Source organism: Lepeophtheirus salmonis, chromosome 4 (assembly GCF_016086655.4).
Source record: "Lepeophtheirus salmonis chromosome 4, UVic_Lsal_1.4, whole genome shotgun sequence".
Taxonomy (NCBI): domain Eukaryota; kingdom Metazoa; phylum Arthropoda; class Copepoda; order Siphonostomatoida; family Caligidae; genus Lepeophtheirus; species Lepeophtheirus salmonis.
The window spans coordinates 40,060,232-40,085,621 of record NC_052134.2 but is presented as its reverse complement, the minus strand read 5'-3'; the positions used below and the strand labels follow the sequence as shown (position 1 = coordinate 40,085,621).

The 25,390-nt window shown below is 26.7% G+C and overlaps 1 protein-coding gene across 1 annotated transcript in view; it reads left to right on the top strand.

Moving 5' to 3' along the window:
- The first annotated feature begins 5,755 nt into the window (after positions 1 to 5,755).
- Positions 5,756 to 25,390, top strand: part of LOC121115930 (zwei Ig domain protein zig-8) — a 226,524-nt gene continuing 206,889 nt past the window's right edge. The window contains exon 1 of the mRNA XM_040710113.2: positions 5,756 to 6,149. The gene's annotated coding sequence lies outside the window, so the exon portion shown is untranslated. The remainder of the gene's footprint in view (positions 6,150 to 25,390) is intronic.

The window sequence follows — 25,390 nt, the reverse complement described above, 5'->3', positions numbered from 1 at the left end:
TTTTATATATGTGACACTAAAAATATATTATGAATGTTTAATATTAATATTTGATTTTTTTTTCTAAACCACAAATTTATAAATATTTAGATATACAAAAAGCAAAAATAAACACAGAAAAGGAAATTTGTATATAAAAACATTATTTTATATATTAGTTAAAAATTAATTTCCTTCTAAAAGACCTAAAAACTCAAAAACAACCAAATAATCAAACTAACAAATATTACGCTTGACATAGTATACATAATCAATTACTGTTACCCAATGTACTTAACAAAAAAACAAACACAAAACAACCCGAATAAATAAAACAGGAAAAGAAAAATCCAACTCAATCCCTATACAATTTATATCGCCGAATAATCATACTAAGATTACAAGATTTGAAATTAGTTGTACATTTTTTATATGTAAACTAGACAGTAATATAAAATTTAGTGCTGATTCTTAGAATCAAAATGAGGCATTTAGAAATAGTTTTAACAATCAACACGCAATGCAAGTCACATATTTTTGATACGGAATTAGTAGCATTATTCTTTATTTTTTAAATGTATAAATGATATTTGGTTCCGTTGTATTCGTGAAGGCTATTGCAAAAGGACGAAAGTCTATAGTCCTCAGTCTTAAGGTTGTATAAGACTTGACCAGAATTCATTAAGTGACTGTTATGTTAATATCAAGCTGAATATACAATATATATGGATGTGTTATGTCTATAATTTGATTATTTATTAATGAAACGAAAATAATTTCAGATGGTTTATTAAAAGAATGTTTCACCGAGTCAATATCAAATCAGATGTGGAAAAAAATCTACCAGCGATTAAATATGCATCTTAATACGAATGAGTAAGGTTTATTAAGAGCCAGTAGTACAAACAAATTTGAGAAATTTTAGAAAAAAATAACAATACTATTTTCTTTGTCCAATTGTTTGTCATATACAATGCTTTCATTTAAAAAGTGTAATAGTCTGTAACATAAGGTACTTGTGTTCTTTCTCCTGAATTAGATCATTATACTTTCTAGATGTGCCATATACTCGCAAATAGGCTATTTGAATAAAAACTTTTATCGTATACTTTTTTTCCCAAATACAGACTTATTTTTATACAATAACAGCATTTTAATCTGCTCTTAAAATTTATATATTTTGAAAAAATATGTTATGTAAAAACCCTTTCAGCTTGTATAAAGATTTTATGCAAATTTCCAATTTACTTAAGCCCTTTTCCGACGACTTTTGCTAAAAGTCTTACTTAAGAAAAAAATAAAAACTGTTGTGTCGGGTTGTCGTGCCTTCATTGTATAAGGAAACACGCCTCACTAAATGAGAAACTCTGTCTCGTGCATAGTTATAGCTATTTGATAAATGTTATGTAATTAGTGATACCTCGTTTATGTCTACAATTAGTTGTATATTTATATTTCCATGTAGACTTATATGTTCAAGAGTTTTGGGGTGTGCACTTTTTGAATAAACAATGAGCAAATTGTATTAAAAAACAAATCTGCAACAAAATATGTACACTTTTAAAAATAAATTGTAAAACTGAATTGTTCAATTGGAAACCTAATTATTTGGCTCAGTGTATTTTTATTATTTCAATAATTTATCCAAAGGCAATTCTTCTAGTGCTATCTATGTGGGTTATTTCTTAAAAAGAAATACAATTTGAAAAAATCTTTGTTTCTAAAAAAAAAAAAATCCTTTTTAATTTTTGAATCTAAGTTGGTTTACATATATGGTATAAATAAATATTTTTCGTGGAACAATAAACAATATGTACTTAATTATTAATATATGGGCAATCCAAAGAAGAGGTACTTATGAAATGTATTATGGTACAGTGTTATTAGCCACGATGATTCCTTGTTACATAATTACCACCACATCTGACCAAAATTCAAAAGGTTATTTTGAGTGAGTTACATCCGATAAAACTATGCAATTTGGAAGACTTACAACTATTTTCATGGCTACTGTGGGTTGTTTTCCAGAGTAAAATTAGAATGAAGACTTATTAACTAGGAACTTTTAACATTGTATTGATTACAAAACTTATTTGTTTTACACTGTCCAGCTATTTACAACATAATTTTTAAATTATTTTAGAATATTGAGTTTTCGTTTTAAGTAAAGCTAAAGTTATTTTTTAATATGTTTATGTGTCAAAAATTGTAGTTTTGATGATACAGTATAGATTTACTTACTCGGGCATGATTCATACCTTCTTTAATGACCTTATGAATCACCATCTAGTGATCAATAATTGGATTGGTGGCTCTTAAAGTTGAAAAGTTATCAATTAATTATGATTTGATAAGGAACTATATAACACAAAGCCTGAAAAGTACATAGTAAACACATTTGTTTGATAAATTTAGATTTAATTATTCAATGCAATTAAAACAACAATTATAGCGGTCGTACAGTATTTTGATGACATTTTTATAGTACGTATCTCTTTATATTAAAAAATAGACATCAGTTTTGGCAAATAACTCTTCATTACATCTAATTATTTTTTTTCAGAAATAATTCTTTGGAGATTACAAACATGGGGTTGATAAGGGGCAATTTGTAACCTAATCTATGTCTCATCCTACGAACTTTTTAGCCGTCCAGACAGTTGTTATTACATATCTGTTGATACAATATCCAAATAAATTTTAATTCAATGTGGAAAAGTAGAACAAAATTGATGGTTCAACTATAATGTATTATAATTATTTTTTAAATTAATGCATAAAACAAAACAAAAAATAACTGAACAATTTTTTTATTGGGAATGATGACACGGGTGAGGAATTAGTAAAGTTGGTCATTGCTAGTTTAAGTTATTTTAATATTATATATTGGGTTCAGTTGTTAGAAAACGTTCCTAGGCTTCTATGGTTTTTTTTACTTAAAAATCTAAACTATACCTGTAGTAATTTAATAGTAATTGAATAAATACGTAGTTAGCATATCAATGATAATAATAAAAATGAATATTCATTCTGACATCGATATTATGTATTGTTTTAAATAAATTAAAGGCCATTATCCCTTCATTTGCCCCTAGTAATATATAAATTGTAATTTATATTCATAATGATAATGTCATTCCTTCAGTAGTAATAATTAATAAAGTCAATTAAACATTAGTTTATAATACCTGACTATGGTAATTAGTAAGCTCTATTGTACAAATATTAAATGTATTTATTGCATTTTTACGAGTAAATGTTTAAAAATTTATAACTTCAAACATTTATATATTGTTAATCGATAGTTTTGTTTGTAAATATCAAATGTAATATAAATTATACACATCAAGCCTGGCATTTTAAAATTTAGAAGGTTATTGACTTACTTAATAATCCAAAGAACATAAAATTGCACACTTTGAAGCTAATGTTAACAAAAATAGTTGGTGAGTCGAATTTTTTATAAGTCAGTTTATATATCAACTGAAATTTTATAAAACATTTGTGACCAAGAGTGTCATATTTTTGGGGTAAATAATTGATAATTATAAATATACTATTAACAAAGTAAAAAACTTTGTAAAACATATATAATATATATAAAACTTATCAAAAAAGGGATTCCTGCAGCGAACTTATAAATTCGCAATATTGTCTGTTGATCATCTGAAAATAGAGGAAGATTCAAAATTAGAGTCCTAATACTTTAACTTTTTTGAAACGAAAGTATAGTAAAAAGATATTTCTTTACCATTTCAGATAGATAGTGACAGCAATTACTCAGAACATATAAGCATGAAGTGCAAAAATGCTGGAAATACAATTTTGAATTCATTTGGCAACCTTTTTCTCTTGATTTTAAGCCATTTTGACTTTTTATAGTAGTATATGGTTGAGTTGGAGACCAATAGTTTTATAGCTTCGCAAGAACATTAATTTGGGTTGGTCCAAACTTTGGGTAAATTTTAATACTAACTGTTTGACATGTTTTAGAGTTTTTACTGGCACTAAAGAAGTTGTATTTAAACATCAGATGGATCACTTGCATTCAAGAGAAAAGATGGAGGTCCTAGGAGAAGCTTGAAGAAGGTTGTTCTTAAAATACAAGGCATACATCCTCCACCAATGTGTCATCTGTACCCAGTATGGGTGATGAATGGGGAGCAAATTAAATAAAGTTATTTCAATTATAAATTTTATTGGAGGAACACCGCATACATTTCATCTTCTTTTTAACAGTTTATGACAGATTTAAGAACTAACAACGTTATTTTGTTCTATAAAAATAAAATAAACAAATGCGGATACGATTATTTAAGAAAACAGCAAGATAATTAATATATAGTTATTAGAATACAATAAGTAAATCTATATCCGTTAGAAAGAATAGTTGATGGCCTCGGCATTTGGGTGACAGATAATGCAGGCCTTTTCCTCGACATGCACCCAAAAGGTGAAATAAAGAGGGTTAGCATTAGGACTGTAGAAAGTGTCAAAAAAGAGGGAAAAAGGACTCAAAAGAGTATTGTACCGTAAGAAACGGGTTTCTTTCATTGCTAGTGTCAAATGTGGCCTCTCCACCCTCACTAGGCTCTTTCTACTTACTTTTTTAATAGTTTATTTGACAATCTGGTGTGAAACCTCGAAATCTCTCATGAACTTGGGGAGATTTGCCTGGTTGCTTTAATTCATCTGGGTCCAGCTTAGCCAAATTGATAGAGTCCAAAAGACGTACAACTGCTTGGAGTGCGCGAATGGAAATTCGTTTATCTCATTTAAGTGTCATTTTCTCGACTTGTACGTAAGCCAGAGAGCTCATGTTTGTTTGTTTTATTTATGCTTTAATATATCAAATTATGAGTTATTTTCAAACAGTCAACCTTTAATAATTATTGAATTAGTATATGTTCAAATTTGAATAGACCATCCGGTAATTAACAATTGGTAATTGATGTTTCTTATTTTTTTTTAAATGTTTATATTATACTGTAATTCTTGAGTGGTGGACATATCATTATAGTGACTATGTGTGCTTGTGCTAATGAAAGAGGAAGAGTAACCTTATGGATTTGTTGAGATGTTTCAGAAATAAGTCCACCTTCAGCTCAGATGTAGAATTGATGTTCTATATGGTATTAATTCCTATCCATGTCCTTGTTAGATACAAAGTGGTATTTTTGTTTGTTTCCTTCCTCTAAGAGCTTCTATTAGATTTTCTAACAAAACTTCGTGACAGCTAATCTTCTCTCTCTTAAAATTGTCGGGGATAGTATGAAATTTTTCGGTTTTTTTTTTACACACAAGAAGTTTGAAGTTAATATCCCAAAATATCTAACTCTAATAGTCCAACATGTCTGCCGTAGAAATTTATGTTGTAGTTTGTTGTCAAAATTAGATTTTGATCTACTATTAACCTAATTTGTCTTCCAAGCAACGTCTATTCAGTAAACTCAATTTAACAATTCATCAGCTGCAAACAATTGCCTACTATCAAATCACAAATAGTCCTACAATAAGGGAATATAACAAATCACTTGCTGATTTTAGGTTTTCCATTTTTCTCTTTTTGGAAGAATGGCTGAGGGATACAGTAAAAATTAAACTAATGATAAACTTTGTATTATAATAAAATTACTTTTCGTATTTCACCAGAAATTCAATTTCATTTGTTTTTCGTCTTCTCCTTTTATTTTTTATATAATTGTTGTTGAGAACCAACCCGTCTCTTGACAAGCGCCTCTCGGTTTCAAAAAAGAAGAAGAAAAGGAGACATAGCAGTGCTTCAAACGCTCTTAAGTAAAAAAAATATATACACAAGAGTGAAAAGGAGGATAAAGAAACTGAAAAATGGTTTTCATTGTTAGTAGCTTTTAAAAAGTCATTACGTTCGTTGAATATAAACAAAAAATTCCTTAAAATCCTTTTCTTTTTTTGAAGGGATTTTTTTTAGTGAGTGATTTATATGTTGTGCTGTTCTTTTATTCATCAAATAACTTAAAAATGACTTGAAACACTTATGTGTGCTTTTATAAACTATTATTGAGAATTAACAAGCATACATATATACATAAAATATTATAATATTGACGTACATGTACACCACAGAAACTGGTTTTTTGTCCCTTCAAGCATCATTAATATTGTAAAATACAAATTTACATCTAAAAAGAGTAAGTTACAAAAACATGATACATATGCTTTGCATTATTTTTTATTTAAATTATATATTGTAAATTCATTAACTTAATCGATAATATACATTATAAAAATATAATGGCTGAGACGGTACGCTAAACTCACGGCTTGGAGAAAATTGCGGTACAAGTCACGGTACACAGTTTAGCACGGTATAATGGTAAAATGTTCTTATAATAGAAATAATGAAGCTTTTATGATATTCTAATTTTATTAATTTATTTTCTCTACAAATAAATTATTCCTAAATCTACTTAACTTATCTATGTTATATTATGCTATTATTCATCAATTTATAACAAAAATCGTAAAAAGATGAGTTTGTCTACACTTTCCGACAATAAACCAAGCCAATTATCATTCACATTAAAACAATCAGTTGAAAAAACTATTTTGCTTAATACAAATGTACCTTTAGTTGTGAGATATTGTGAATCAAACTTGGAAATATTGGGAAATGTATTAAAATTATCTATCTACTATACCACTGGTTTTTGTCAAGTAGGATGTATTCCATCATTATTTAAGTCAAATACAAATACAAAAATACATTCTTATGCAAAAGAATGCATAATGATTAAAATCTTATCTCACTTTATTCTAGTAATTTTTTTTGAAAATAAAAAAAAATTTATTATTTCAAAATATATTAATCTGGGTCATTGTTTTCATAAAATCAAAAATAAAACACCAATGTTATTTTTACTGTATTTTTTCACTTAGATTTTAAAAATGTAATTTAAAAAAAATAGGAAATGTTCAAAGCTATATCAATTTCAGTTTGAAAATTAGAGAAAATGCGTGTTTTTTTCTATATTTCCCAATATTGCCCTTCTTTAAGTAATTTATTGTCCTTGATGTGAATAGTTCAAATATGAATAAATTTTAATTATGAATTAACATTAAGTTAAGCAATTTGATGATATTTGGTGTAGATAAGTCATAATAGAAACAAATTGGTAGTTTATGGTTTAAATATTTTATAAATCTATAGAGAAAACTTATTTTAACATAATTTAAATAAACTTTATAATAGTTAACACATATAATAATAGAGTCATGAATTGATTTAATAAAAAGTTAACGTAAATCATTCAGAAAAATAAGATTCGAAGAGTGCTGGAAAAATGTATGAAAGAGAGGAGAAACGAGAGTGGAAAGAGGTGTAGAGAAGAGAAGTTGATCTCCTATAAATTTTTTGATGAAATAATTGATTTGACTAATATTGTGATGGAGCAATGGGCAGTTAACAGTCATTTATGGGTAAAATCATGCAAGATCACTATAGTATAAGTCTGAGAGTAATTACTTGGTACGCCGTCTAATTCTTGAGCTGGATGCGCCGACTTTCTCTAATAATAGATTATCGTGACCAAAAACAAATTTTGATATGCTCGGTTACTTGCTTGAATATCAATCCAAACTTTCCTCCAATTTCTATTTACTCACTATTACTCAAACTGTGTGATGAGATTATTCAAGATTTGTCTACAGATCTATTTGATAGTGTGTGCTATCCGAGAAGGAGTGTTTGCTGAAAGAATGGATTTCTTGAAGATTGAATCTGTTGACCAAAGTCGCTGACTCACCACTACTAGCAGGCTTTTAAGACTCGGGGGTTCGTTTCAAAGCTAGGAATGTAGAGGGAAAATCTATCAAACCTGAGGGACATAGTTGAGTTTATAATTGGTGTTTATTATCCATGGTGATTCAATACCATGGTGAAGCACTATTAAATAGAAGGGCACACTACTAAATTTCAACTTAATTGTCTCAAGTCCCTGAAAAAATAGGTGTGTAAACTGGTGATGTTCACAGTTAAAAGATCTGCTTGGTTTGCTCACATTGACAGAAGGAGTGTCAGAGCTACATCTTACCTTCTCCTTAGCAACTTTTGAGTTGAACAGTTCAACTGAGACACACATAAATTGTTTTAATGGCTATGTTAGACCAAATAAATTGTGAGAGGGCTGCTAAAATGGTCACAGTAGTTTCTAAATAGTATTTCAAAAAAAAAAAGAGATGGGAGAATGAGGACACAGGAAGCTAGCAGACTTCAAGTAAGACCTCAAAAACCTTCTCAAATTAAATAAATTATAGAAAAGATATACCAAAAGAAAACGAAAAGAAAAAAGAAAAGAATGTAAGTTAAAAATTTCATCCTATAATCAAACAAAATTTTAGATACTAAAATATCTTGGGTTATGATATTTCTTTTTTCATAACCTACCTATTTAGAAAAGAAACAAAATCAACAAATATATGAAATATGGCATCAACAGATATGCATCATAAGTTTAATAAATATAAATACAAATTTTTAAGTATTCTAAAAACATGACAGTATTAAAATTATAGCTTATTCGTATTTGTTAAAGTGCACAAATAATTACCTCAGAGAAATTTAATGATTAAAATTTATTCATATTTGAATTATTCACATCAAAGACTATACTTATGCATTCCCTTAATATGTATATCAAAAAATTACACATAGAAAGCCAGTACTATATAAATATAGAAAGAAACGCCGTTTCTCTCATTTTCAAAGTGAAACTGATGTAGCTAAGTGTTATTCTCTCTTTTTGAAAATGACATTTTTGAAATTTACATGAAAGAAACATAGCAAAAAAACAATATCAGTTTTTGATTTTCGAAAAAAACGAAAGCTAGGACTAAGTCTATTATATAAACATGTACTGCACCAGGGTTAAAAACACACTAAACCGATGTATCTTCTATCGAAGACTATTAAAAAACAAAATTGTAAAAGATGAAAATAAACAAAATGTCCAAATCAATGACTTTTTGACAAAACTATATGGGCACATTATTAGACCTCTCACATCATTTTTACAAGGCATTGAGGAATTATGATATTTTTTTAAAATTAATATTGAATTTTTTTAAACAAAAATCTTATTGGTAAGAGAGTGAGTATTTCAGATCATTTTTGGCAAAGCAATGTAATCCACAATAGTCTAAGGTTAATATTTACTATTTTTAATTCATTGGGAAATCAACAGATTCGGAGATTACAGTTCCTTGAATTTACGAAAGTACAATATATGAGATCAATAAATAACTAACGGCAATATATGGGTAAAAAGGATGTAGTTTGGGGAATATGGCATGCTCTAAATTGTAAAAGAAAGGACTTTTCTATGCATTTGTTAATTTACAGAATCCTTAAAAATACTTTACCCTTTGGAAACATATATGGAAAAACACCAAAGGAGTGAATACGTTTTTCTGTAAAATTTATAAAAAGAACAGGGTTTAGTTTTTTCGCTAGCCGAAGGTAAAAGAAGCCAAACGTCATAAATATTGTATAAGAGATACAAAGCTACATTAAAATCAAATAATATCGTTTTATCTAAATTAGCCTCCATCTAGAGAATACTAACTAATTTATAATAAAAATAGCAAGAATGCTTTTTAAATATAACATTTTTGATTTTGTATATAAGATTTTTAACATGTATTAAATTTTCAGTTATATGATTAATAAATAATATTTAATAATGTAGTGTAAGCTGGAAGTTTTTTTATTGTACAATTAAATAAAGTTGAGTAAGAATGACGTTTTACCTTGCTACAAAAATGCGGAAGTGCTTATTGAAAATATACCTATATGTCAAAATTGTATTGAAATTTTATTAGTTTCAGTTGAGCATTCCTTTTTAAATTAAGAGCAGTTCCAGTCAAAAGTATTTAATCTTCTCAATCATCAAACTTTCCTTTAATTGATGCATCTAATATATTTATATACTTTGGTGCAATTTAGTCCGAAAGATAATTTCAAAATACATCATATGTGGGTTTTTATTTTGGATAGACCAATTTTAGTTTCTATTTATCTTAATACCAAATTATATGGAAATACAAAAAAAACAACTATTTATTTGATGAATCAACATTTTCCCTGCCTAATAAGATTGTTTTCTAATGAACCTCCAGTCTTTTTGTATTAAGATATAAACTAATTATTTTTAAGTTTCATATATTATTGTTAACCAAAATTAATGTAAAGTTCCTAATTTTTAAAACCATGAGTTTTTTAGATACAAATTTTAACAAATCTATAAAAATATTAAGAAAAAAATGATATTTCTATTTAACATATCTGATCATAAAATAGGGTAAAAAATTCATTTATGCGTTTTTTCATACATCTTTCATTTCATTTATTTTTTCAAGGATGGGATCCAACATAGTTTAGCATAAATTTTTGTGCTAAACTTACTTTCTTATAATTAAAATTGTTATGTAATTATATATTTTCTCTTTTGCTATGAAAATCAATAGTAAAATTGCCCTTACAATCTACGCTTAATAATTTTAAGTTATAATAGCTAACATGTATGTGAATACAATGACTTTATATATATTGATATACAATGTTATTATGCACACTTTTATAAATATGTTGAAACAAGCTTTTGAACTCTAACAAAAATTAGTAAACGATATTTGATTTTCCTTCATATCATAATCATCATTATTATATAAGGTAAATTTATTAATCAAGTTTATGCCAATTAAGGTCACAGATATCAAATTTTATTCAAACATTCTTGGAAAAAGCGAAAGAGTTTTTTTTTTTAAAGAAAAAACTTTTTCAAATAAATAAGATCTCATTTGAAAATTACTTCTCATAATGTCTTTGACCAATCATGTTTTCTGTAACCCTACATTACTTTCCTTCAAAGTATAATATGAGTACTTCTTTTGATGGATTCAGCCACCCACACATTTTTTTACCCTCACTATAACCATGAGTGACAAAAATGAATACTTTTAAATATATAATCAGTTAGGAAAAAAGTAATTTTGTATTATTGCTATATTTCAATTTTTTAAACAGTGTCATTTGATTTAAATCAAATGTGCCTTGGTATTTTTGATAATTTGTTGCCAACGAGAATCTAGCTTCATATTGCCCTTTTCAAAGAATCCCATGTAGCTATAGGAAAAAATCTCAGACAACCAATTTTCACGATCTCCATTGAGACCAAATCCTCAAGTGCGTGGTCATAAACAAGAACAGGTGGTAATCACATGGTGCTAGGTCCAAACTGTAGTGGGAATGAATAATAACTTCCCATAAGAGCTACAGGAGATTCTGGCGCGTCATTCAAGATGTGTGCGGCATGGTTTTGTTTTGTTGTCTCCTTTTTGCTAATAGTCGATTCCTATGCCTGTCTTCTTTAAAAAAAATTACGGCCAAACGTATGATTTCCATGCAACATATAAGATGATAAAAAAAAAGGAAGCATGGACCCACACACCTCAGTTTACATTATGTTGAAGACTCTTAATTTACAATATGTTCGAAAGGAGCTTGTGAAAATGAAAGTTTCAACCCCCCCTCCTTCACTCTTTTAGTTCCTAAATGGACTCTAAAAACTGAATAAAACGAACACGGGGATCGATAAAGTAGAATGGAGATCGGTCATGAAATATCCATTCGCCGATTCAAGAGAAAGATGGCTAAGATATCGTCTCGCTACGTCAAAAGTGTTTACCAACAAATCGAAAAAGATGAAATGGAGAGGCTCTGCTCTCTCTGCATGGAGTCATCCTTCCATCTTTGTTTATGAATGCAGTAAAGTGATACCTGTAATCGAAATCTTGGAACTGAAAATTAGGGACGCACTCCGAATATAACTTCAAAGAGAATATTGGCTGGTAGCTATGCCAGCAACGATACGGGCTCCCCTAAAGGTTGACGCAGTCATCAAGAAATATATCTGATTTTATCCTTCATCCGGACTGTGGGCTCTATAATAAAGACGACAAGACTCGAGCATTTCATTGACAGACAACTGAGGGTGCTCCAACCGTTTTAACAATGTTGTTGATCGATAATTATTTATGAGAACTGGGTGGAAATCCTCTCTTCTCTTCAGTCGCGTGGTAGCTTGCCTATCAGATCTACCGGTTTTATATGTTATATGTATGTATATTCGAAGAGCGGAAGGGAGTGATAAATAATTATTTCATATATTGAATGTTAATTATTGTTTTATTTTTGTTATATATTCTTCTTGAGTATTTTTAACCGTGTTACAAAAAATTTGTCAACTCTTATGATTCAATATTATGCATAAAAGAATAAATAGCTAGATAATTTAAAAAAAAATAATAATAGAGGGCAGAATTGAACGAGAAAAAATATCACTCGAATCACTGTTGTAAAACACGAACCGAAAAAGCATTATATATATTGGATTTTTTTTTTTTTTGTTTCATTCTACTTGTTTTTCCCTGCAGTTAATAAAAATTTAAAATACGGTGAATTTCTTCCTTTGATACCTTCACACTCTACGCACGATAATTCACGACTAAACCAGCGAAGCGCAATACTTTTTGAAAAGATTTTGTCGTATATACTCACACCTTTACAACACTTTATCTTATGAACAGTTGTGACCATAATGAACAATATATACTTAGTTTAATAAAAGAACGGGAAATACGAAATTACTTTATCTCCAACCTAATATTTTATTAATGTGAATTCGTTATCTAAAATAAGGAACAAGTTAAACTTAGAAGAAAAAATATCTTACTTTCCTTCTATCTCCCATTTTTTATGTTTATTGAAAATCTGATGATTAATTTTTTAATAACTCAGAAAATTATAAAGTACCATCCACAAAGAAATTGAATACCAGAGTTATATGATATATTAAGAATTTACATAGAAGGGAGATTAAAAATGTTTTAAGGGTAAGCTATTAAAAGGATAATTTTTTTAAATCAAATGTTACTTTTTTAAATGTATTGTGCATTATCGAATATAATTATCTGAGAAGGAAATAAATTTACTACAATTATTTAATTTATACAATATGATATTACAGGTATATTTCTTCTATTAAGACACAATTTTATTTTATATTAATTACTGTTATTACTTTGTGGATATTATTTTATCTTCTTTATAACACTTTTTCTCTAAAAATTATGTAAAAAATCAAAGAAAAGCCTTTAATACTGTACTGTATAACTAAGTAATTTCATTAGAAAATACATCGTTTACTACCAAATAAAAGTTTTTTTATATTCTATGTAATTTATCTTTTATTTTTAGAAGAATAAACCTCATTTTTTGCTCATTCATATTCTATAATAGTTTCAAAAAGATTTTTTATAGTAAACATATATAAATTATAAAAAAAAATCACTTGGATTGAGATGGTATACACTTGATTTAGATTTCCTCGAGAATCATGTAAATGTCCTTTATTCTGAGCAAGTCTATAATAATTTAAGAAACTCTTGTTTACTAAATTAAAAAAAATGTTGTATCATGCATAAATAAATATACTTCACAAGTCTACAATTACAATCATAAATAATAAAAGGTACTAGTGGTCAACACTTTAAAAATATATGTAACATAAAATATGTATGTACCTACTCTGTGTACATAAACAATATAATTATATCCTTTTTTTGACAAAGTATTATACACTTAAGATATATGTGCATATATTTATATATACATTTAAAAATAGTAATTCAATTTGCAAAAAATACCCTTTCATATTATTTACAGATCAATCAAAGAATATTTAAAGTAATAGTGCATATAAGTACAAAAATAAAAGAATTTGCAGGTATCCTACAGCTAATAAATTTTTTGTACTTGGCTTATATTTTGAAATGAAAGTAGGTAGATATTTACATAGCAATACATTATATATATGATTTGCCAAAAAAAAAGTTGTTTTGTGTAATAACGAAATGAATGAAATATTGAAAAAGTTTGATGTTTTGTTATTTCTATCCGTGACCTAAGTTTGTTGATAAATCTAATTTAAAAGTGATTTTAACTATTACTTCTGAATACCAATACTTTTATTGTGTCAATAACTACAACTTTGCAGCTTTGCAAGTAATAGCATAACTTTTTGAACATTTACATAAAACTTATTGTATGTATACAAATGACGGTAGGCGTGGACTATAAATTGTGTGATATCAAGATATATTCAAAATCATTAAAAAACATTTAGGATCTGACATTTTATAAATAGGTTATAGATGAACCCTTACACCATAAAAAAATGTTTCGTTAAAAGTTGATTTCTAAGATTGTGAACAAATTCATATCTAAAAAAAATTAATATTCAAAAAAATTTAATTAAAAACATGTTGCTAATTGATCTTTTTCACCTTTGCTAGCCAATGTTTGGCTTAATTAAAAAGTATTAGTGGTGAGAGACCAATTTATTTTTAAAAATTTATTTGTATTATAATTTAAATATTCATCAATAAGAACCCAGCTTTATTATGTTAGCTAGTTAACGGTTTTAAAAAGATTTTGAAATAAGTAGTTAAGTCACAACAAATAAATAAATAAATTCATATGTGAGTATTCCCTGGCTACAAAAATTGTACAAGTTTTTCGTCTACTTCCTTTTTTTTAACTGCACCATATTAAATAATATTCTGAAATGTCTGAGAAAATATTGTATATTTTGCCCGATATATCAGATCACGTATAGTGTGGAAATTAACTGAAGCTTATTTTTCTATAAATTAATAGTAATAGTCGATACACCGTATGGGGTTATATAAAAACAATGTTAATCAATTCTATAACAACTACTGCAAAATATCGTATTATATGAATTTATATATATACATATATGACATAAATTATAAAATGAATTTTATGATTTCATTTTATTCAAAAAGGTCGTCAATGTTTACGTTAATGTTTAGTAAACAGATGTAGACACTATAGGTAGATTTTAAATTTTGTATTCTTTACATATTTTATTTTATATATGTTAAAAAGTATTATACCCTAGGTATAAGACTTATTTTTTTATCTTAATCTTCAAATATTTTGTGATAATTTAATTAGAAAATAAAATACTTATGAAGCTACATACCATAGTGGACAGAGTCTCGTGATAAGTTATTAAATTAAAAGTAATGTGTATATGGTCGATTCCCAGTCGCTCCAAGATAGAAAATTTACATATTATGAGCTATTAATGGACTTCACAAAATTTATTAGGTCAGATGATTTATGTCTTTTTAAATTTAATCGGCGCAACTCCATCTGACCAATAAATGAACGAAAAGTGTTCATTATAAAAAACGTATATATATATATATTAGTTTCAAGCTTATTTTAAACAAATATTTTTCCATTTAAACTCATTTGGTATCAATAATAAAGTCTTATAAGATTAAAATTGGCTTGGGTTTATTTAAAATTAGGAAATATGCTTCACAAACCAATAAAATTTTACTTTTTCTAAAATTATGCCTGACTTTATTTCTGATCATTGTAGTTTTTGTGACGTGTATTATATATCCCTAACTATTTTTGAGGTCATATTTTTGAGAAAAAAAAAATATTTTTCTTGTTTTAATTTTGTATTTATTTCTTATAATTTTACATGTGAAATATTATTATATAAATACACTTATATATATGTTAATCTGCAATATTAATAATATTACGTAAAATTGCTAAATTTTGAGAAAAAAAATATTAGAGAAGAATAATATCAGCAGCTTAATTTGTATCTTTTTCAAGGCAAAACTTAAATTTTCTTAATTTAATTTTTGCCTAAATGGATCTAAGCATTGATAACGAACTACATATAGAGACGACAAAATATGTGAATGGTTGAACAATGATATCAACTAGGACATTGGTATAATATGACGTCATATTTAATTGTTTTTCTTATATAAAATCGGCTAATTAAAATAAAGAAATAAAAATTTTCTGTGATTATGTAATAAAAAATTAACCAGTTAACTTTTTTATTTTTGCTGACACTGAAGTTATAGTAAACTTTTATGCCCAATGATAAAATAATATAAATTAACTTCTTGGCATACGAGTCTAAGGCACGGTATTTATCATTATAGAAATAAAATATATTATGAATAAACTAAAAGGATTCATGATTTGTGTTTTTTGTCCTGTTTTCTTACTACAAAAACAACAGTTCAACTAAATATTTATATATACGTAATATTAAGTCAATTATAACTCATCACATAAAAACAAATATGTCAAAAGTTATTTTTATACATGCTACAAAAACATACAAAGACTTTACGTATACGTCTCTATATACATACATGAACTAAAGTTTCCAAAAATGAGACAGAAATTTACATATTCTTGCTTACTTGACTTTTATTGGCATACATTTACATGGTACATATACATAGTGCATAGAATACGTATATAAAGCCATGCCTAATATTTTTACATTAATAATTTATTGTTCATCAAAGAACTTTTTAGAAATATTACAAGATTTGATGAGGAGGACCACAACAATCAAAATAAATGGAATTAGATTTAAAAAAGGTTTTTTGGTAAATTTTAATTTCTCTTTCTGTTTATTTAATGAAATAGTTGATCAAAAATATGGGACACTTAAGTAAAACATATTGCTGGGGAAAAAAGCTTCATATATACTTTAACGCTAATAAAATATGAAATCATATCAAACTTTTGTCCTAACACAGTGATTTTTAACCTTTTTATCACTTATAGTAAGTATATGTAATATTTTTAAGGGAGCATCAAATAATTTTTGCCCAAGTATTAGATACTAGGTTTTGTTTTAATTTTTAATGAACTGTTTTTTTAACATAGACGATTAATTAAGAATTAGAAATTACATTCACTGAGTTTTAGACAATCCACTGCGAAGCTCTGCTTAGGAATCCTACCTTATTGAAATATATTGTCAAAAATTGTATTTACAGTAGTAGATTTATAAAATAGTTGTTGAATTATAAATAATTTTCACAGTAATTGATTTATTCATTTTTAATACTCAATTAAATAATTTTTACGATATATTTGTGTGGATTTTTTTTTTTTGTATTATGGAATACATAATGCTTAAATATCGATAACTATATTCACTTGTGAGTCCTAAATATGTAATACATCCATAAATTTAAAAAGCATGTTTGTAGAACCGTATGTAAAACCCAAAAACCTTTTATGTAAGACGTTTGGTATATCAAATATATGCTTGTATACATAACAAAGAAAAATATTATACTGACATTTGTAAATAACCTCTTATGATATTATATATGTATTTCTCAAAATTTTGCTCAGTATTTTATGAAGGGAGCTTTACTTGTCATAAATCTTGCAGAATCTTTTCATGGAATGGCTACATTGTAACACAAAAAGGTTGGCGCTACTTGTCATTTTATGGCCATAAAATAAGAGTAAATTGTTTCAGATATTTTTTTTATAAATAAATAAATAGAAAAGATTGGAAATAGTGCTTTTAGTTTTTCAAAGCTGGCTTGACTTCGCATCCAAAAAATTTAAAACAACATTGTAAATAAAATATTCTGTAAATCTGTATGATATTATATCAGTAGGTATTTTATATATATATTTCAATGTGTGTTATCAAAATTTGCAACTTTCCTCATAGTTTGAAACATTTTCAACAATAAAAAAATGGATTTGGAGCTAGAAATTGAGAATATTAGACTAAATAATATATTTTGAGGTATTTATATTATCGATCACTCATAAGTAATTTAAAAAGAAAAAAATCATTCTCATCAACCTCTTCAGGTTTCTGATACGACTAGCAAACCAAACAAAGAAAATTGCAGCAGTTGTTATACCTCTGACCCCTTTCAACTTAGTGTCAAAATATTCATAATTTATCCTCAATGAGTAAGGCTTGAATTTCGAAAAAAATATATAAATTTTTAGTAAAAGAATCAAAAATTTAAATGATATAGGATAAAATAAAAAATTAAAAAGGTGATTTCGTTGATAAAAATATATTTTTCATCAAAAAATAAATAAAATTAGTATTTATCCAATATTTCGTAGTAAAGTTGAAAATTATGGATCTTTTCTTTTTACCTTGAATGATATAAATTAAATAGCTAAAAATAAATTAAATTTTTCTTTACACCGTTTTATTAGGTAATACAAATTAAAATTTGCAAATATAATTATCTTGTTTTTGTGTGCAACTTCAATTTGCAATACATATAAGTGTTCGGTCTATAATTTAGCCTATTTGGAGTAGGTTAATAGACTGAGATTGAAAAAATGAGATGTAAAAACAAGAAACAGTTGTCGCCTTACATATGTAGTATAAGTTAATTGGGTAGGATCCTTTCCATCCTAAATTCAAAGACTGACTCCGGAATCATCTTTATGTTTCTGTACTTTGTCAAAATATTGATATCTTTTCACAGCAATCTAATATAATTTAATTTTTTCAATGAACTTTTAAAAACCTTAACAACTACTAAAAAATCATGTCTTTCATCACAATATATTTTTTTAATTAATCAAGATGGTGCAATGGTTTTAAAAATGAAAAGATAGAATTTTAAGCCCCTCATTTTGAGAAATTTAAATATTTATCAGGCAAACTATTTTATTTGAATCTTCTTAATGTACTTTACTTCATTATTAGAATAAATGTATGTTTTTTTTTATTGGACAAAGACTTACAATCAGTTTATACCACATTTCCATAAATTTAACGAAGGAAAATACGACATTATCTCATAAAATATAACTTGTTATTCATATGACGTAATATCAAAACTTTAAAATTTTGTACTTTATTCAACAATCAGCCTACTTTTTTTTAAAAGCTACCTCCAATCAAAAATATTTTACCTCATACTCAAGCCATGTATTCTTTGAATTTTTTTACTTTTTTAAAACAGTGCAAATATATAGATTTTGACAATAAATAGTTATAAATATGTATTTATAATATAGGATTGATATTTTCTATATTTTAATTAAGGAAACAAAAATATCTTATATATGTAGATACTCATATACCAAATATATGGATTCATATATTTTAAGAAATATTTGAATTTTTGTACAAAAACTTTGTCTTTGATCTCATTTCGAGAAAAAACAAAAATACATATAGTATTTTTTTTGTTTATGGAAATTAAACTTTCTCATCATATTCTTGTCACATACTGAGAATTAAAATATTGGGGAAAAATATTATATACAATTTATATAAACATTTTTTCATCTTTAAATAACATTTTTCATAAAAAATAAAAAGCCAAAAAATATTTTTTTTTTCGACAATATATTTATATCAAAAAAAAGTATTTAAATTATATATCAAAAGTTGTTTTTTTTAAATAAGTACAAGGCTTTTTATTGAATTAGGATTGCCAAATTTTAATATGTATGGAATGTTTATCAGTTTTTAATTTATACGCATAACAATACAATCTTTCTGTGACTATTTTTTTGAATTAATAAATGTAATTTTATTCTTTAAAACTTTTTCTTATGTAAAAGCTATTATTAACAATTGATTGGATTTTTAATATTGTTTAAAAAAGCAGTCTTGCATGATAATTATATGCAAATCAAGTGACCACAAAAACCTTTGTTCAGTGTTTAATATTATAAAAAAAAATATAGAAGTTTGGTAATTACGTAATATTTATAAAAATAATACCTTATTTTTTACAATGTTGTATTTTCTAGTATTAAATTTCAGAAAATACAAGTTGTGTGGTTTATAAAAATTTATCCATTAACATCATTTTTGATGAAATTTTTTTTTTTGTCGAAGAGCTTATTTATTAATTTGAAAAACATCACTTAACAAAAAATCAAAAGAAAAAATAATATTATGGCTTAAAAAATGGCAAAGAAAAATAACTATCAAGTAAACTTAGTTTATAATCTAGGTTGTTAATATATTTATTAAATTGTGTTATTTCAATACTTAATGGCTTCTGATTGTTGATACTATAATGACATCTAAGTGAGATTTATTTACAATTTTCCTTTATGTAAAAGAAATACAATTCTTTTTTTTGAAAAAAATGATTGGTTATGCTTTTAAAATAGCTGAACTCAAGAAGAAAGATTACCCCATTTTAAATTATCAATATATACTATATATAAAAAAGCATAATATGCATATTAAACATGTAAAATAAGTATCTCTTATTATTGTATTTGAGTTAAGCCAATATATGTTTTTAATGCGAATGCCAGTGTGTCTGAAAATCACAGACAAACCAATAAATGGGTTTTACTGAAATTATTCATGTAGGAACTTGAGGCTAAATACATATATGGTATTGGTAATAATTTTTTTGCCATTTTAAGGGCATGGGAGTCTTCAAATAGCTTTTTCTAGAAACAAATTTTTGGCAAAGAAATTACTACTGAAACAAAAAATAAGAACTGTAAAAAAAAATTATTCTCTCTGTATGGCACTATGTCTTTCTGAACAATTTATTTTTATTGAGATTTTAAAGCTTAGAGAAGAAAAAAAGAAGGAGAATAAGACAAAAGATTTTTGAAAATAATATGAAAATTGAGTGAACGATTATTCAACTTGAACATTTTTTCTTCTCTAAATTTTATAATCTCCTTAAAGAAAGTGTGCAAAGATACATACCAACATGCTTCAAAAATCATTCTTAAAATTTTACGGTATATATTTTTTTCATTATATAAAGCATAAAGACAAGGAGTTGAGTATTCATTTTAATTTCTTTATGCCCCTAGCAAAGCCGAACAAACCCACTCTAGTATATAATTATTATTAAATAAATTTAATTGTTCATTTTAATATTTTATGTTTTTTGGAGAAAAACATTCAATAAGAGGAATGATCACCGAAGGATGAATTAATATTTTGTCTAAATGTTCACCTTGGTTGATTTATATGTTCATAAATAAAAATTTAACTTGTGACTCAAAAAGTTGAACTATAACTTTAAAAATATTTCATCCCTTTTCATGACAAGAAAGAATTGTAAATATTAAATATCTCCGTAATTATTAATCTTTGTTGAACTTTTTTTAACGGTGCTCATGATAATTTAAGTTATATGAGCTTCGATATGAAGTAGTCTTAAAATAAATATTTGTAGCTATATTCATACGAGCAAGTTAAAAAAAATGATGTGCCGTTGACTAACTACATTTTTTCTTCTTGATTTAAACACAATTTTATATGTTATAAAATATATGAAAAATAAAAAAATGATACAGGTTCTTTTTATTTTTAAATTTTATTTTAATAGAACAGAGGTTTTGTCAAGTTGTATTTTGTTTGGACAACAATTCAAAGTATTTTAAAAAAATTTCATATATTCCTTATTTTTATTTTATTACTTAGAGGGGTGGGTGAGTGTATCCAAACAATATTTTCAAGTTATTTTATCTAACAAAAGATGCCATTTTAAGACAAAGTTTGTTAGAAAGGAAACTTAAATTTAAAAATTAGTTGTTGTATCATTCAATATGAGCATACTCGGCATTTATCACCAACTGTAAGCTGAGTACTTTCAGCCATGGCGTCACATTATTTTTAAGAAGGTTCAGGTACACTGAGGAGGTAAAGTAATGCCGTTCTCAAAAATGTGAGCCGGCATGATATTTTTGTTAATAGTAATCAGGCCAAACACCATTATCTAGAACGGATACTTCGTCTTTAACACAAGAAGAACATTACCTCAGTCGTCTGGCTGCCAATGTTCATAATTTGGGTTGTAGGCAGCGTCTAAGGTGAAGTTTGACTAATCACTGAATAGTTTTATTATGTCTAGATTTGATTAATTGTCCTGAGGATTTTCATGCCTCTTTGGAACCTGAGTTCCTTCATCTTCATGGTAAGAAAGTGATGCATTCTCCTGATGTAGGAACTAAACCCTAAGTCGTCTTTGATAGCCCTGGCCACCAAACACTTACTTATATATCTTCTACGAGCATGAGCAGCATTAAAATAGCAGGATTTGCGTTGATGGACCTCACGAACTCAGTCAGGAATTTGCCATTCCGCTTTTTGGCTTAGAGTGAATCCAATGTAGAGTAAGAAAGCCTATTACACGACTTCAGTTTCTTACAGTCGTCATAGACGGTGCTCCTAGCATATTTTGTCAATCTTATAATAGAAAATTGCCAGCCTCAAACAATTCTAATATGACTTTACGCTTGTCTTCTTAGTGCTTCATAGTAAAACTGACCAGATTAAGTATAAAAACAAAGTTTATTTTTATGGACAATACTTTTAGGGGGGAGTTTGAGTTTAGCAACGTCAATAGACTAGATTTAAGAAAAACAATCATAACTAATTTCGGATACTTCTGTACATCCCTGTAGTTTGTATGTTATAGTTAGGAATCTGTGTACAAATTGTAAGATGTATTATTCTATTTTTATTTAAAAAATATCATTTCATTGTAAAGGAAGTGTTCAAATTTCAGCCTTAATGGCTTAATAGAGACCATTTTGCTTTTTTGTTATCTCTATATGTATACATTTATTGTATATTGGACCAATTGTGAAGCAAATATAAATACATCTACATCTAATGAATTCAACTCTTTCTTGTTCAGTTTGTAAATGTTCCAATAAAAAAACTAATTAAAATAAAAGCTACAATTCCTATTTATATAAGGATATATGTATGTATCTTTGTGTCTTCTGTAACAAGGGAAAAAATTGAAATAAGAGCACACACGTATTAACGTTTTTATTGTTAGTGTTTTACATAATTTTTTCTTTGCTACTCTTATTATGGCTCAGCTCATGTAAAAACAGGTTAACTTCTAAAGAACGTTATCTTTATTCAATAGTACCTTAGTTAAAAGTAATGTTAGGGAGCATTATTTATAATTTTTTTAATTATGTTTTTTACAAATACAATTTAAGTAATGGAATCATCAACATATCTTAGTACCAGCTGTGTTCTCATTTCTCTCGTATATTAGATGTTAATAATTATTTTTACCTCCTTAAACGAAGTTGAACAGAGATAATTTTTTTTGTCCCTAGTTGCCACCAAAATTTTGGCACAAATTACCGATCGATTTCAATGAAACTAGATGCAAAAATCATATTATATAGTATTTTACAATTAAGAGTACATTCAATATAGAGAGATTAAGGTCAGAAATCAAGGCAACACAAACCGTAAAAAGGAATAATCAATAAATTTTTGAAAAACTTGAGAGAAGAGATATTTTAATTTTTTTGAAAGAATCTACTTTTTTACTCCATTTCACATTTCCATATTCAGATCCTATGTTATAGGAAAATAAAGTACAACAATATTATATTTGTCACTTTGATGTACAAAAGTACTAATTTTACTGGAAAACTGTAGAACGACTTTCGAAAGGTTGTTATTATTCATCAAAAACATGTATTAAATTTATTTATATCTGACCAATATGGGGACTATTTGTATTTAAAACTATAGTTTTCATAATTCATATTTTATTTATTGTGTTTATGAATTTTGAAGTAACTTTAAATTTACATTAGCAAACATAAAAATGTTTAGAGTTTTCTTTTGTTACATTTTTTTTTTTGTTCTTTTATTCTAAATAGTGTTCTGAAAGTAAATGGGTTGACTAAAAGTTGGATTTTTTTACACCGAAATAACTATTAAATATGTAGTTGACAAAAATTCGACAATTAGCAACAAATTTTGGGACTATTTATGTCTTTTAGAGAGAAAATTTACTAGACAGAATTAAAGTATCGTCGTGTCAATAAAGATTCACTCTATATATATTGTTTTATAAAACTCCCATTTTTGTGTTTATTTATTTTCCATAATTCATAATTTTTTTACTCTTAAAGAGATACATTATTGCTTATAAATATAAAGTAATCACTAGTAATGAAAGACGAAGAGTAACACTCAGGATTTGTTGGGGAATTATAAGTGTAAGACCTTGTTGGACTCAAAGTAGAATTGAGGATCAACAATCGAGTAATTCTTACATATATCATAGTGAGGTTTGTGTTAATTTTCTTTATATCATAGCTGCTAGAAGCTAACTTAATGAAAAGTTAATGACAGCTATGCTCCTCTTCTCCCAAATATTCTTTTTAATTGTATGAGTGATCATGTTACTTTTTCAGTTGTTTAACATACTAGCGGATAATAGTATGTTGATCTATGGAGTTGGTTGCAGCGGAAGCCAGATATGCAAAAATTCAGAAAGACGTTGAACGTACTATCAGGAAGTGAGTGATCAAGTTGTTTAGAAAAAAGGCAATAATATTGAATGAGTTGTTGGTAAATAGTAATACAATATTTAACCTGGTAACAGTATTACAAACTATAATGTGTGAGTAATTATTTTTTAAACGGGACTCTTATTCTGGACAGCATGTAAAAATAATTTGAAATGATCAACAGTTCTCTATTTTATTTTATTTTCAATGTGTGACACAACTGTGAACTGTTGAGCTCTTCTTCGTGTCTCTTAATTTTGTTTCTTCTCATTGCCTCAAGAAAGAAAAGAAAGAAGCAAAAAAGACGAATAGAATACTGTTTCTCCATCTACATACTTGACAATCATAATTACCCTAACAAATAGAAAAGAAATACTCACACACACACAGAAAATGTAAACAATTACTTACATTTCTTCATAAGAAGAAGAAAAACAAGTCTTACTCATTTATTTTCATACCCATGGGGAAAATGAGGAAATATGTACTTATGAACATTGTATACGCTTATAATTCCTTTAAGTACAAACACTGTGTTGTCATATATAATGATACTGGTTAAAATAAATAAGTATGTTTATTTTTATATGTACATGTTACGTATGTACAATGTAATTCAAACTTATTCAATTATCCATTATATGATTAATTTCTTAGATGCTATGACCATTTGGAATTTTCTCTTTATATTTTACTTTGTTTACACTACAGAATATATAATGAATACATAAGCATATAAAATATTTATTAAAAAACCCTATCATCCATTGCTTTGTATTTATTAAAAGGAACAATAGTTAATTTTTTGAAAGGCAGTGTTAAAATGGGGATTCCCACAAAACTAATACTTTGTTCGTTATTATAATTTCTCTATAGCTCAGATTTGTACCAAGCTGACGGATACTTAGTTTTTTTTTGTTACAATATATACAACCTTAAGATATAAGACATGCACCCATTTAAAATTATCTTTTAATAAATCTACAAATTAATTTCCTGCCGATCTGCCTTCAATAAGGGTTTTCATTTCATAATTGTAGATCAACAATGACACTAATAGGAATGTCCATTGATGCAAGTAATAATATAATGGATGAGGGCCTGGCTTTTTGTAGTTGCTACCTGAATAATTATTCATTTTTATTTTCCAAAGTTTTTTTTCATTATTATTACATTTTTGTG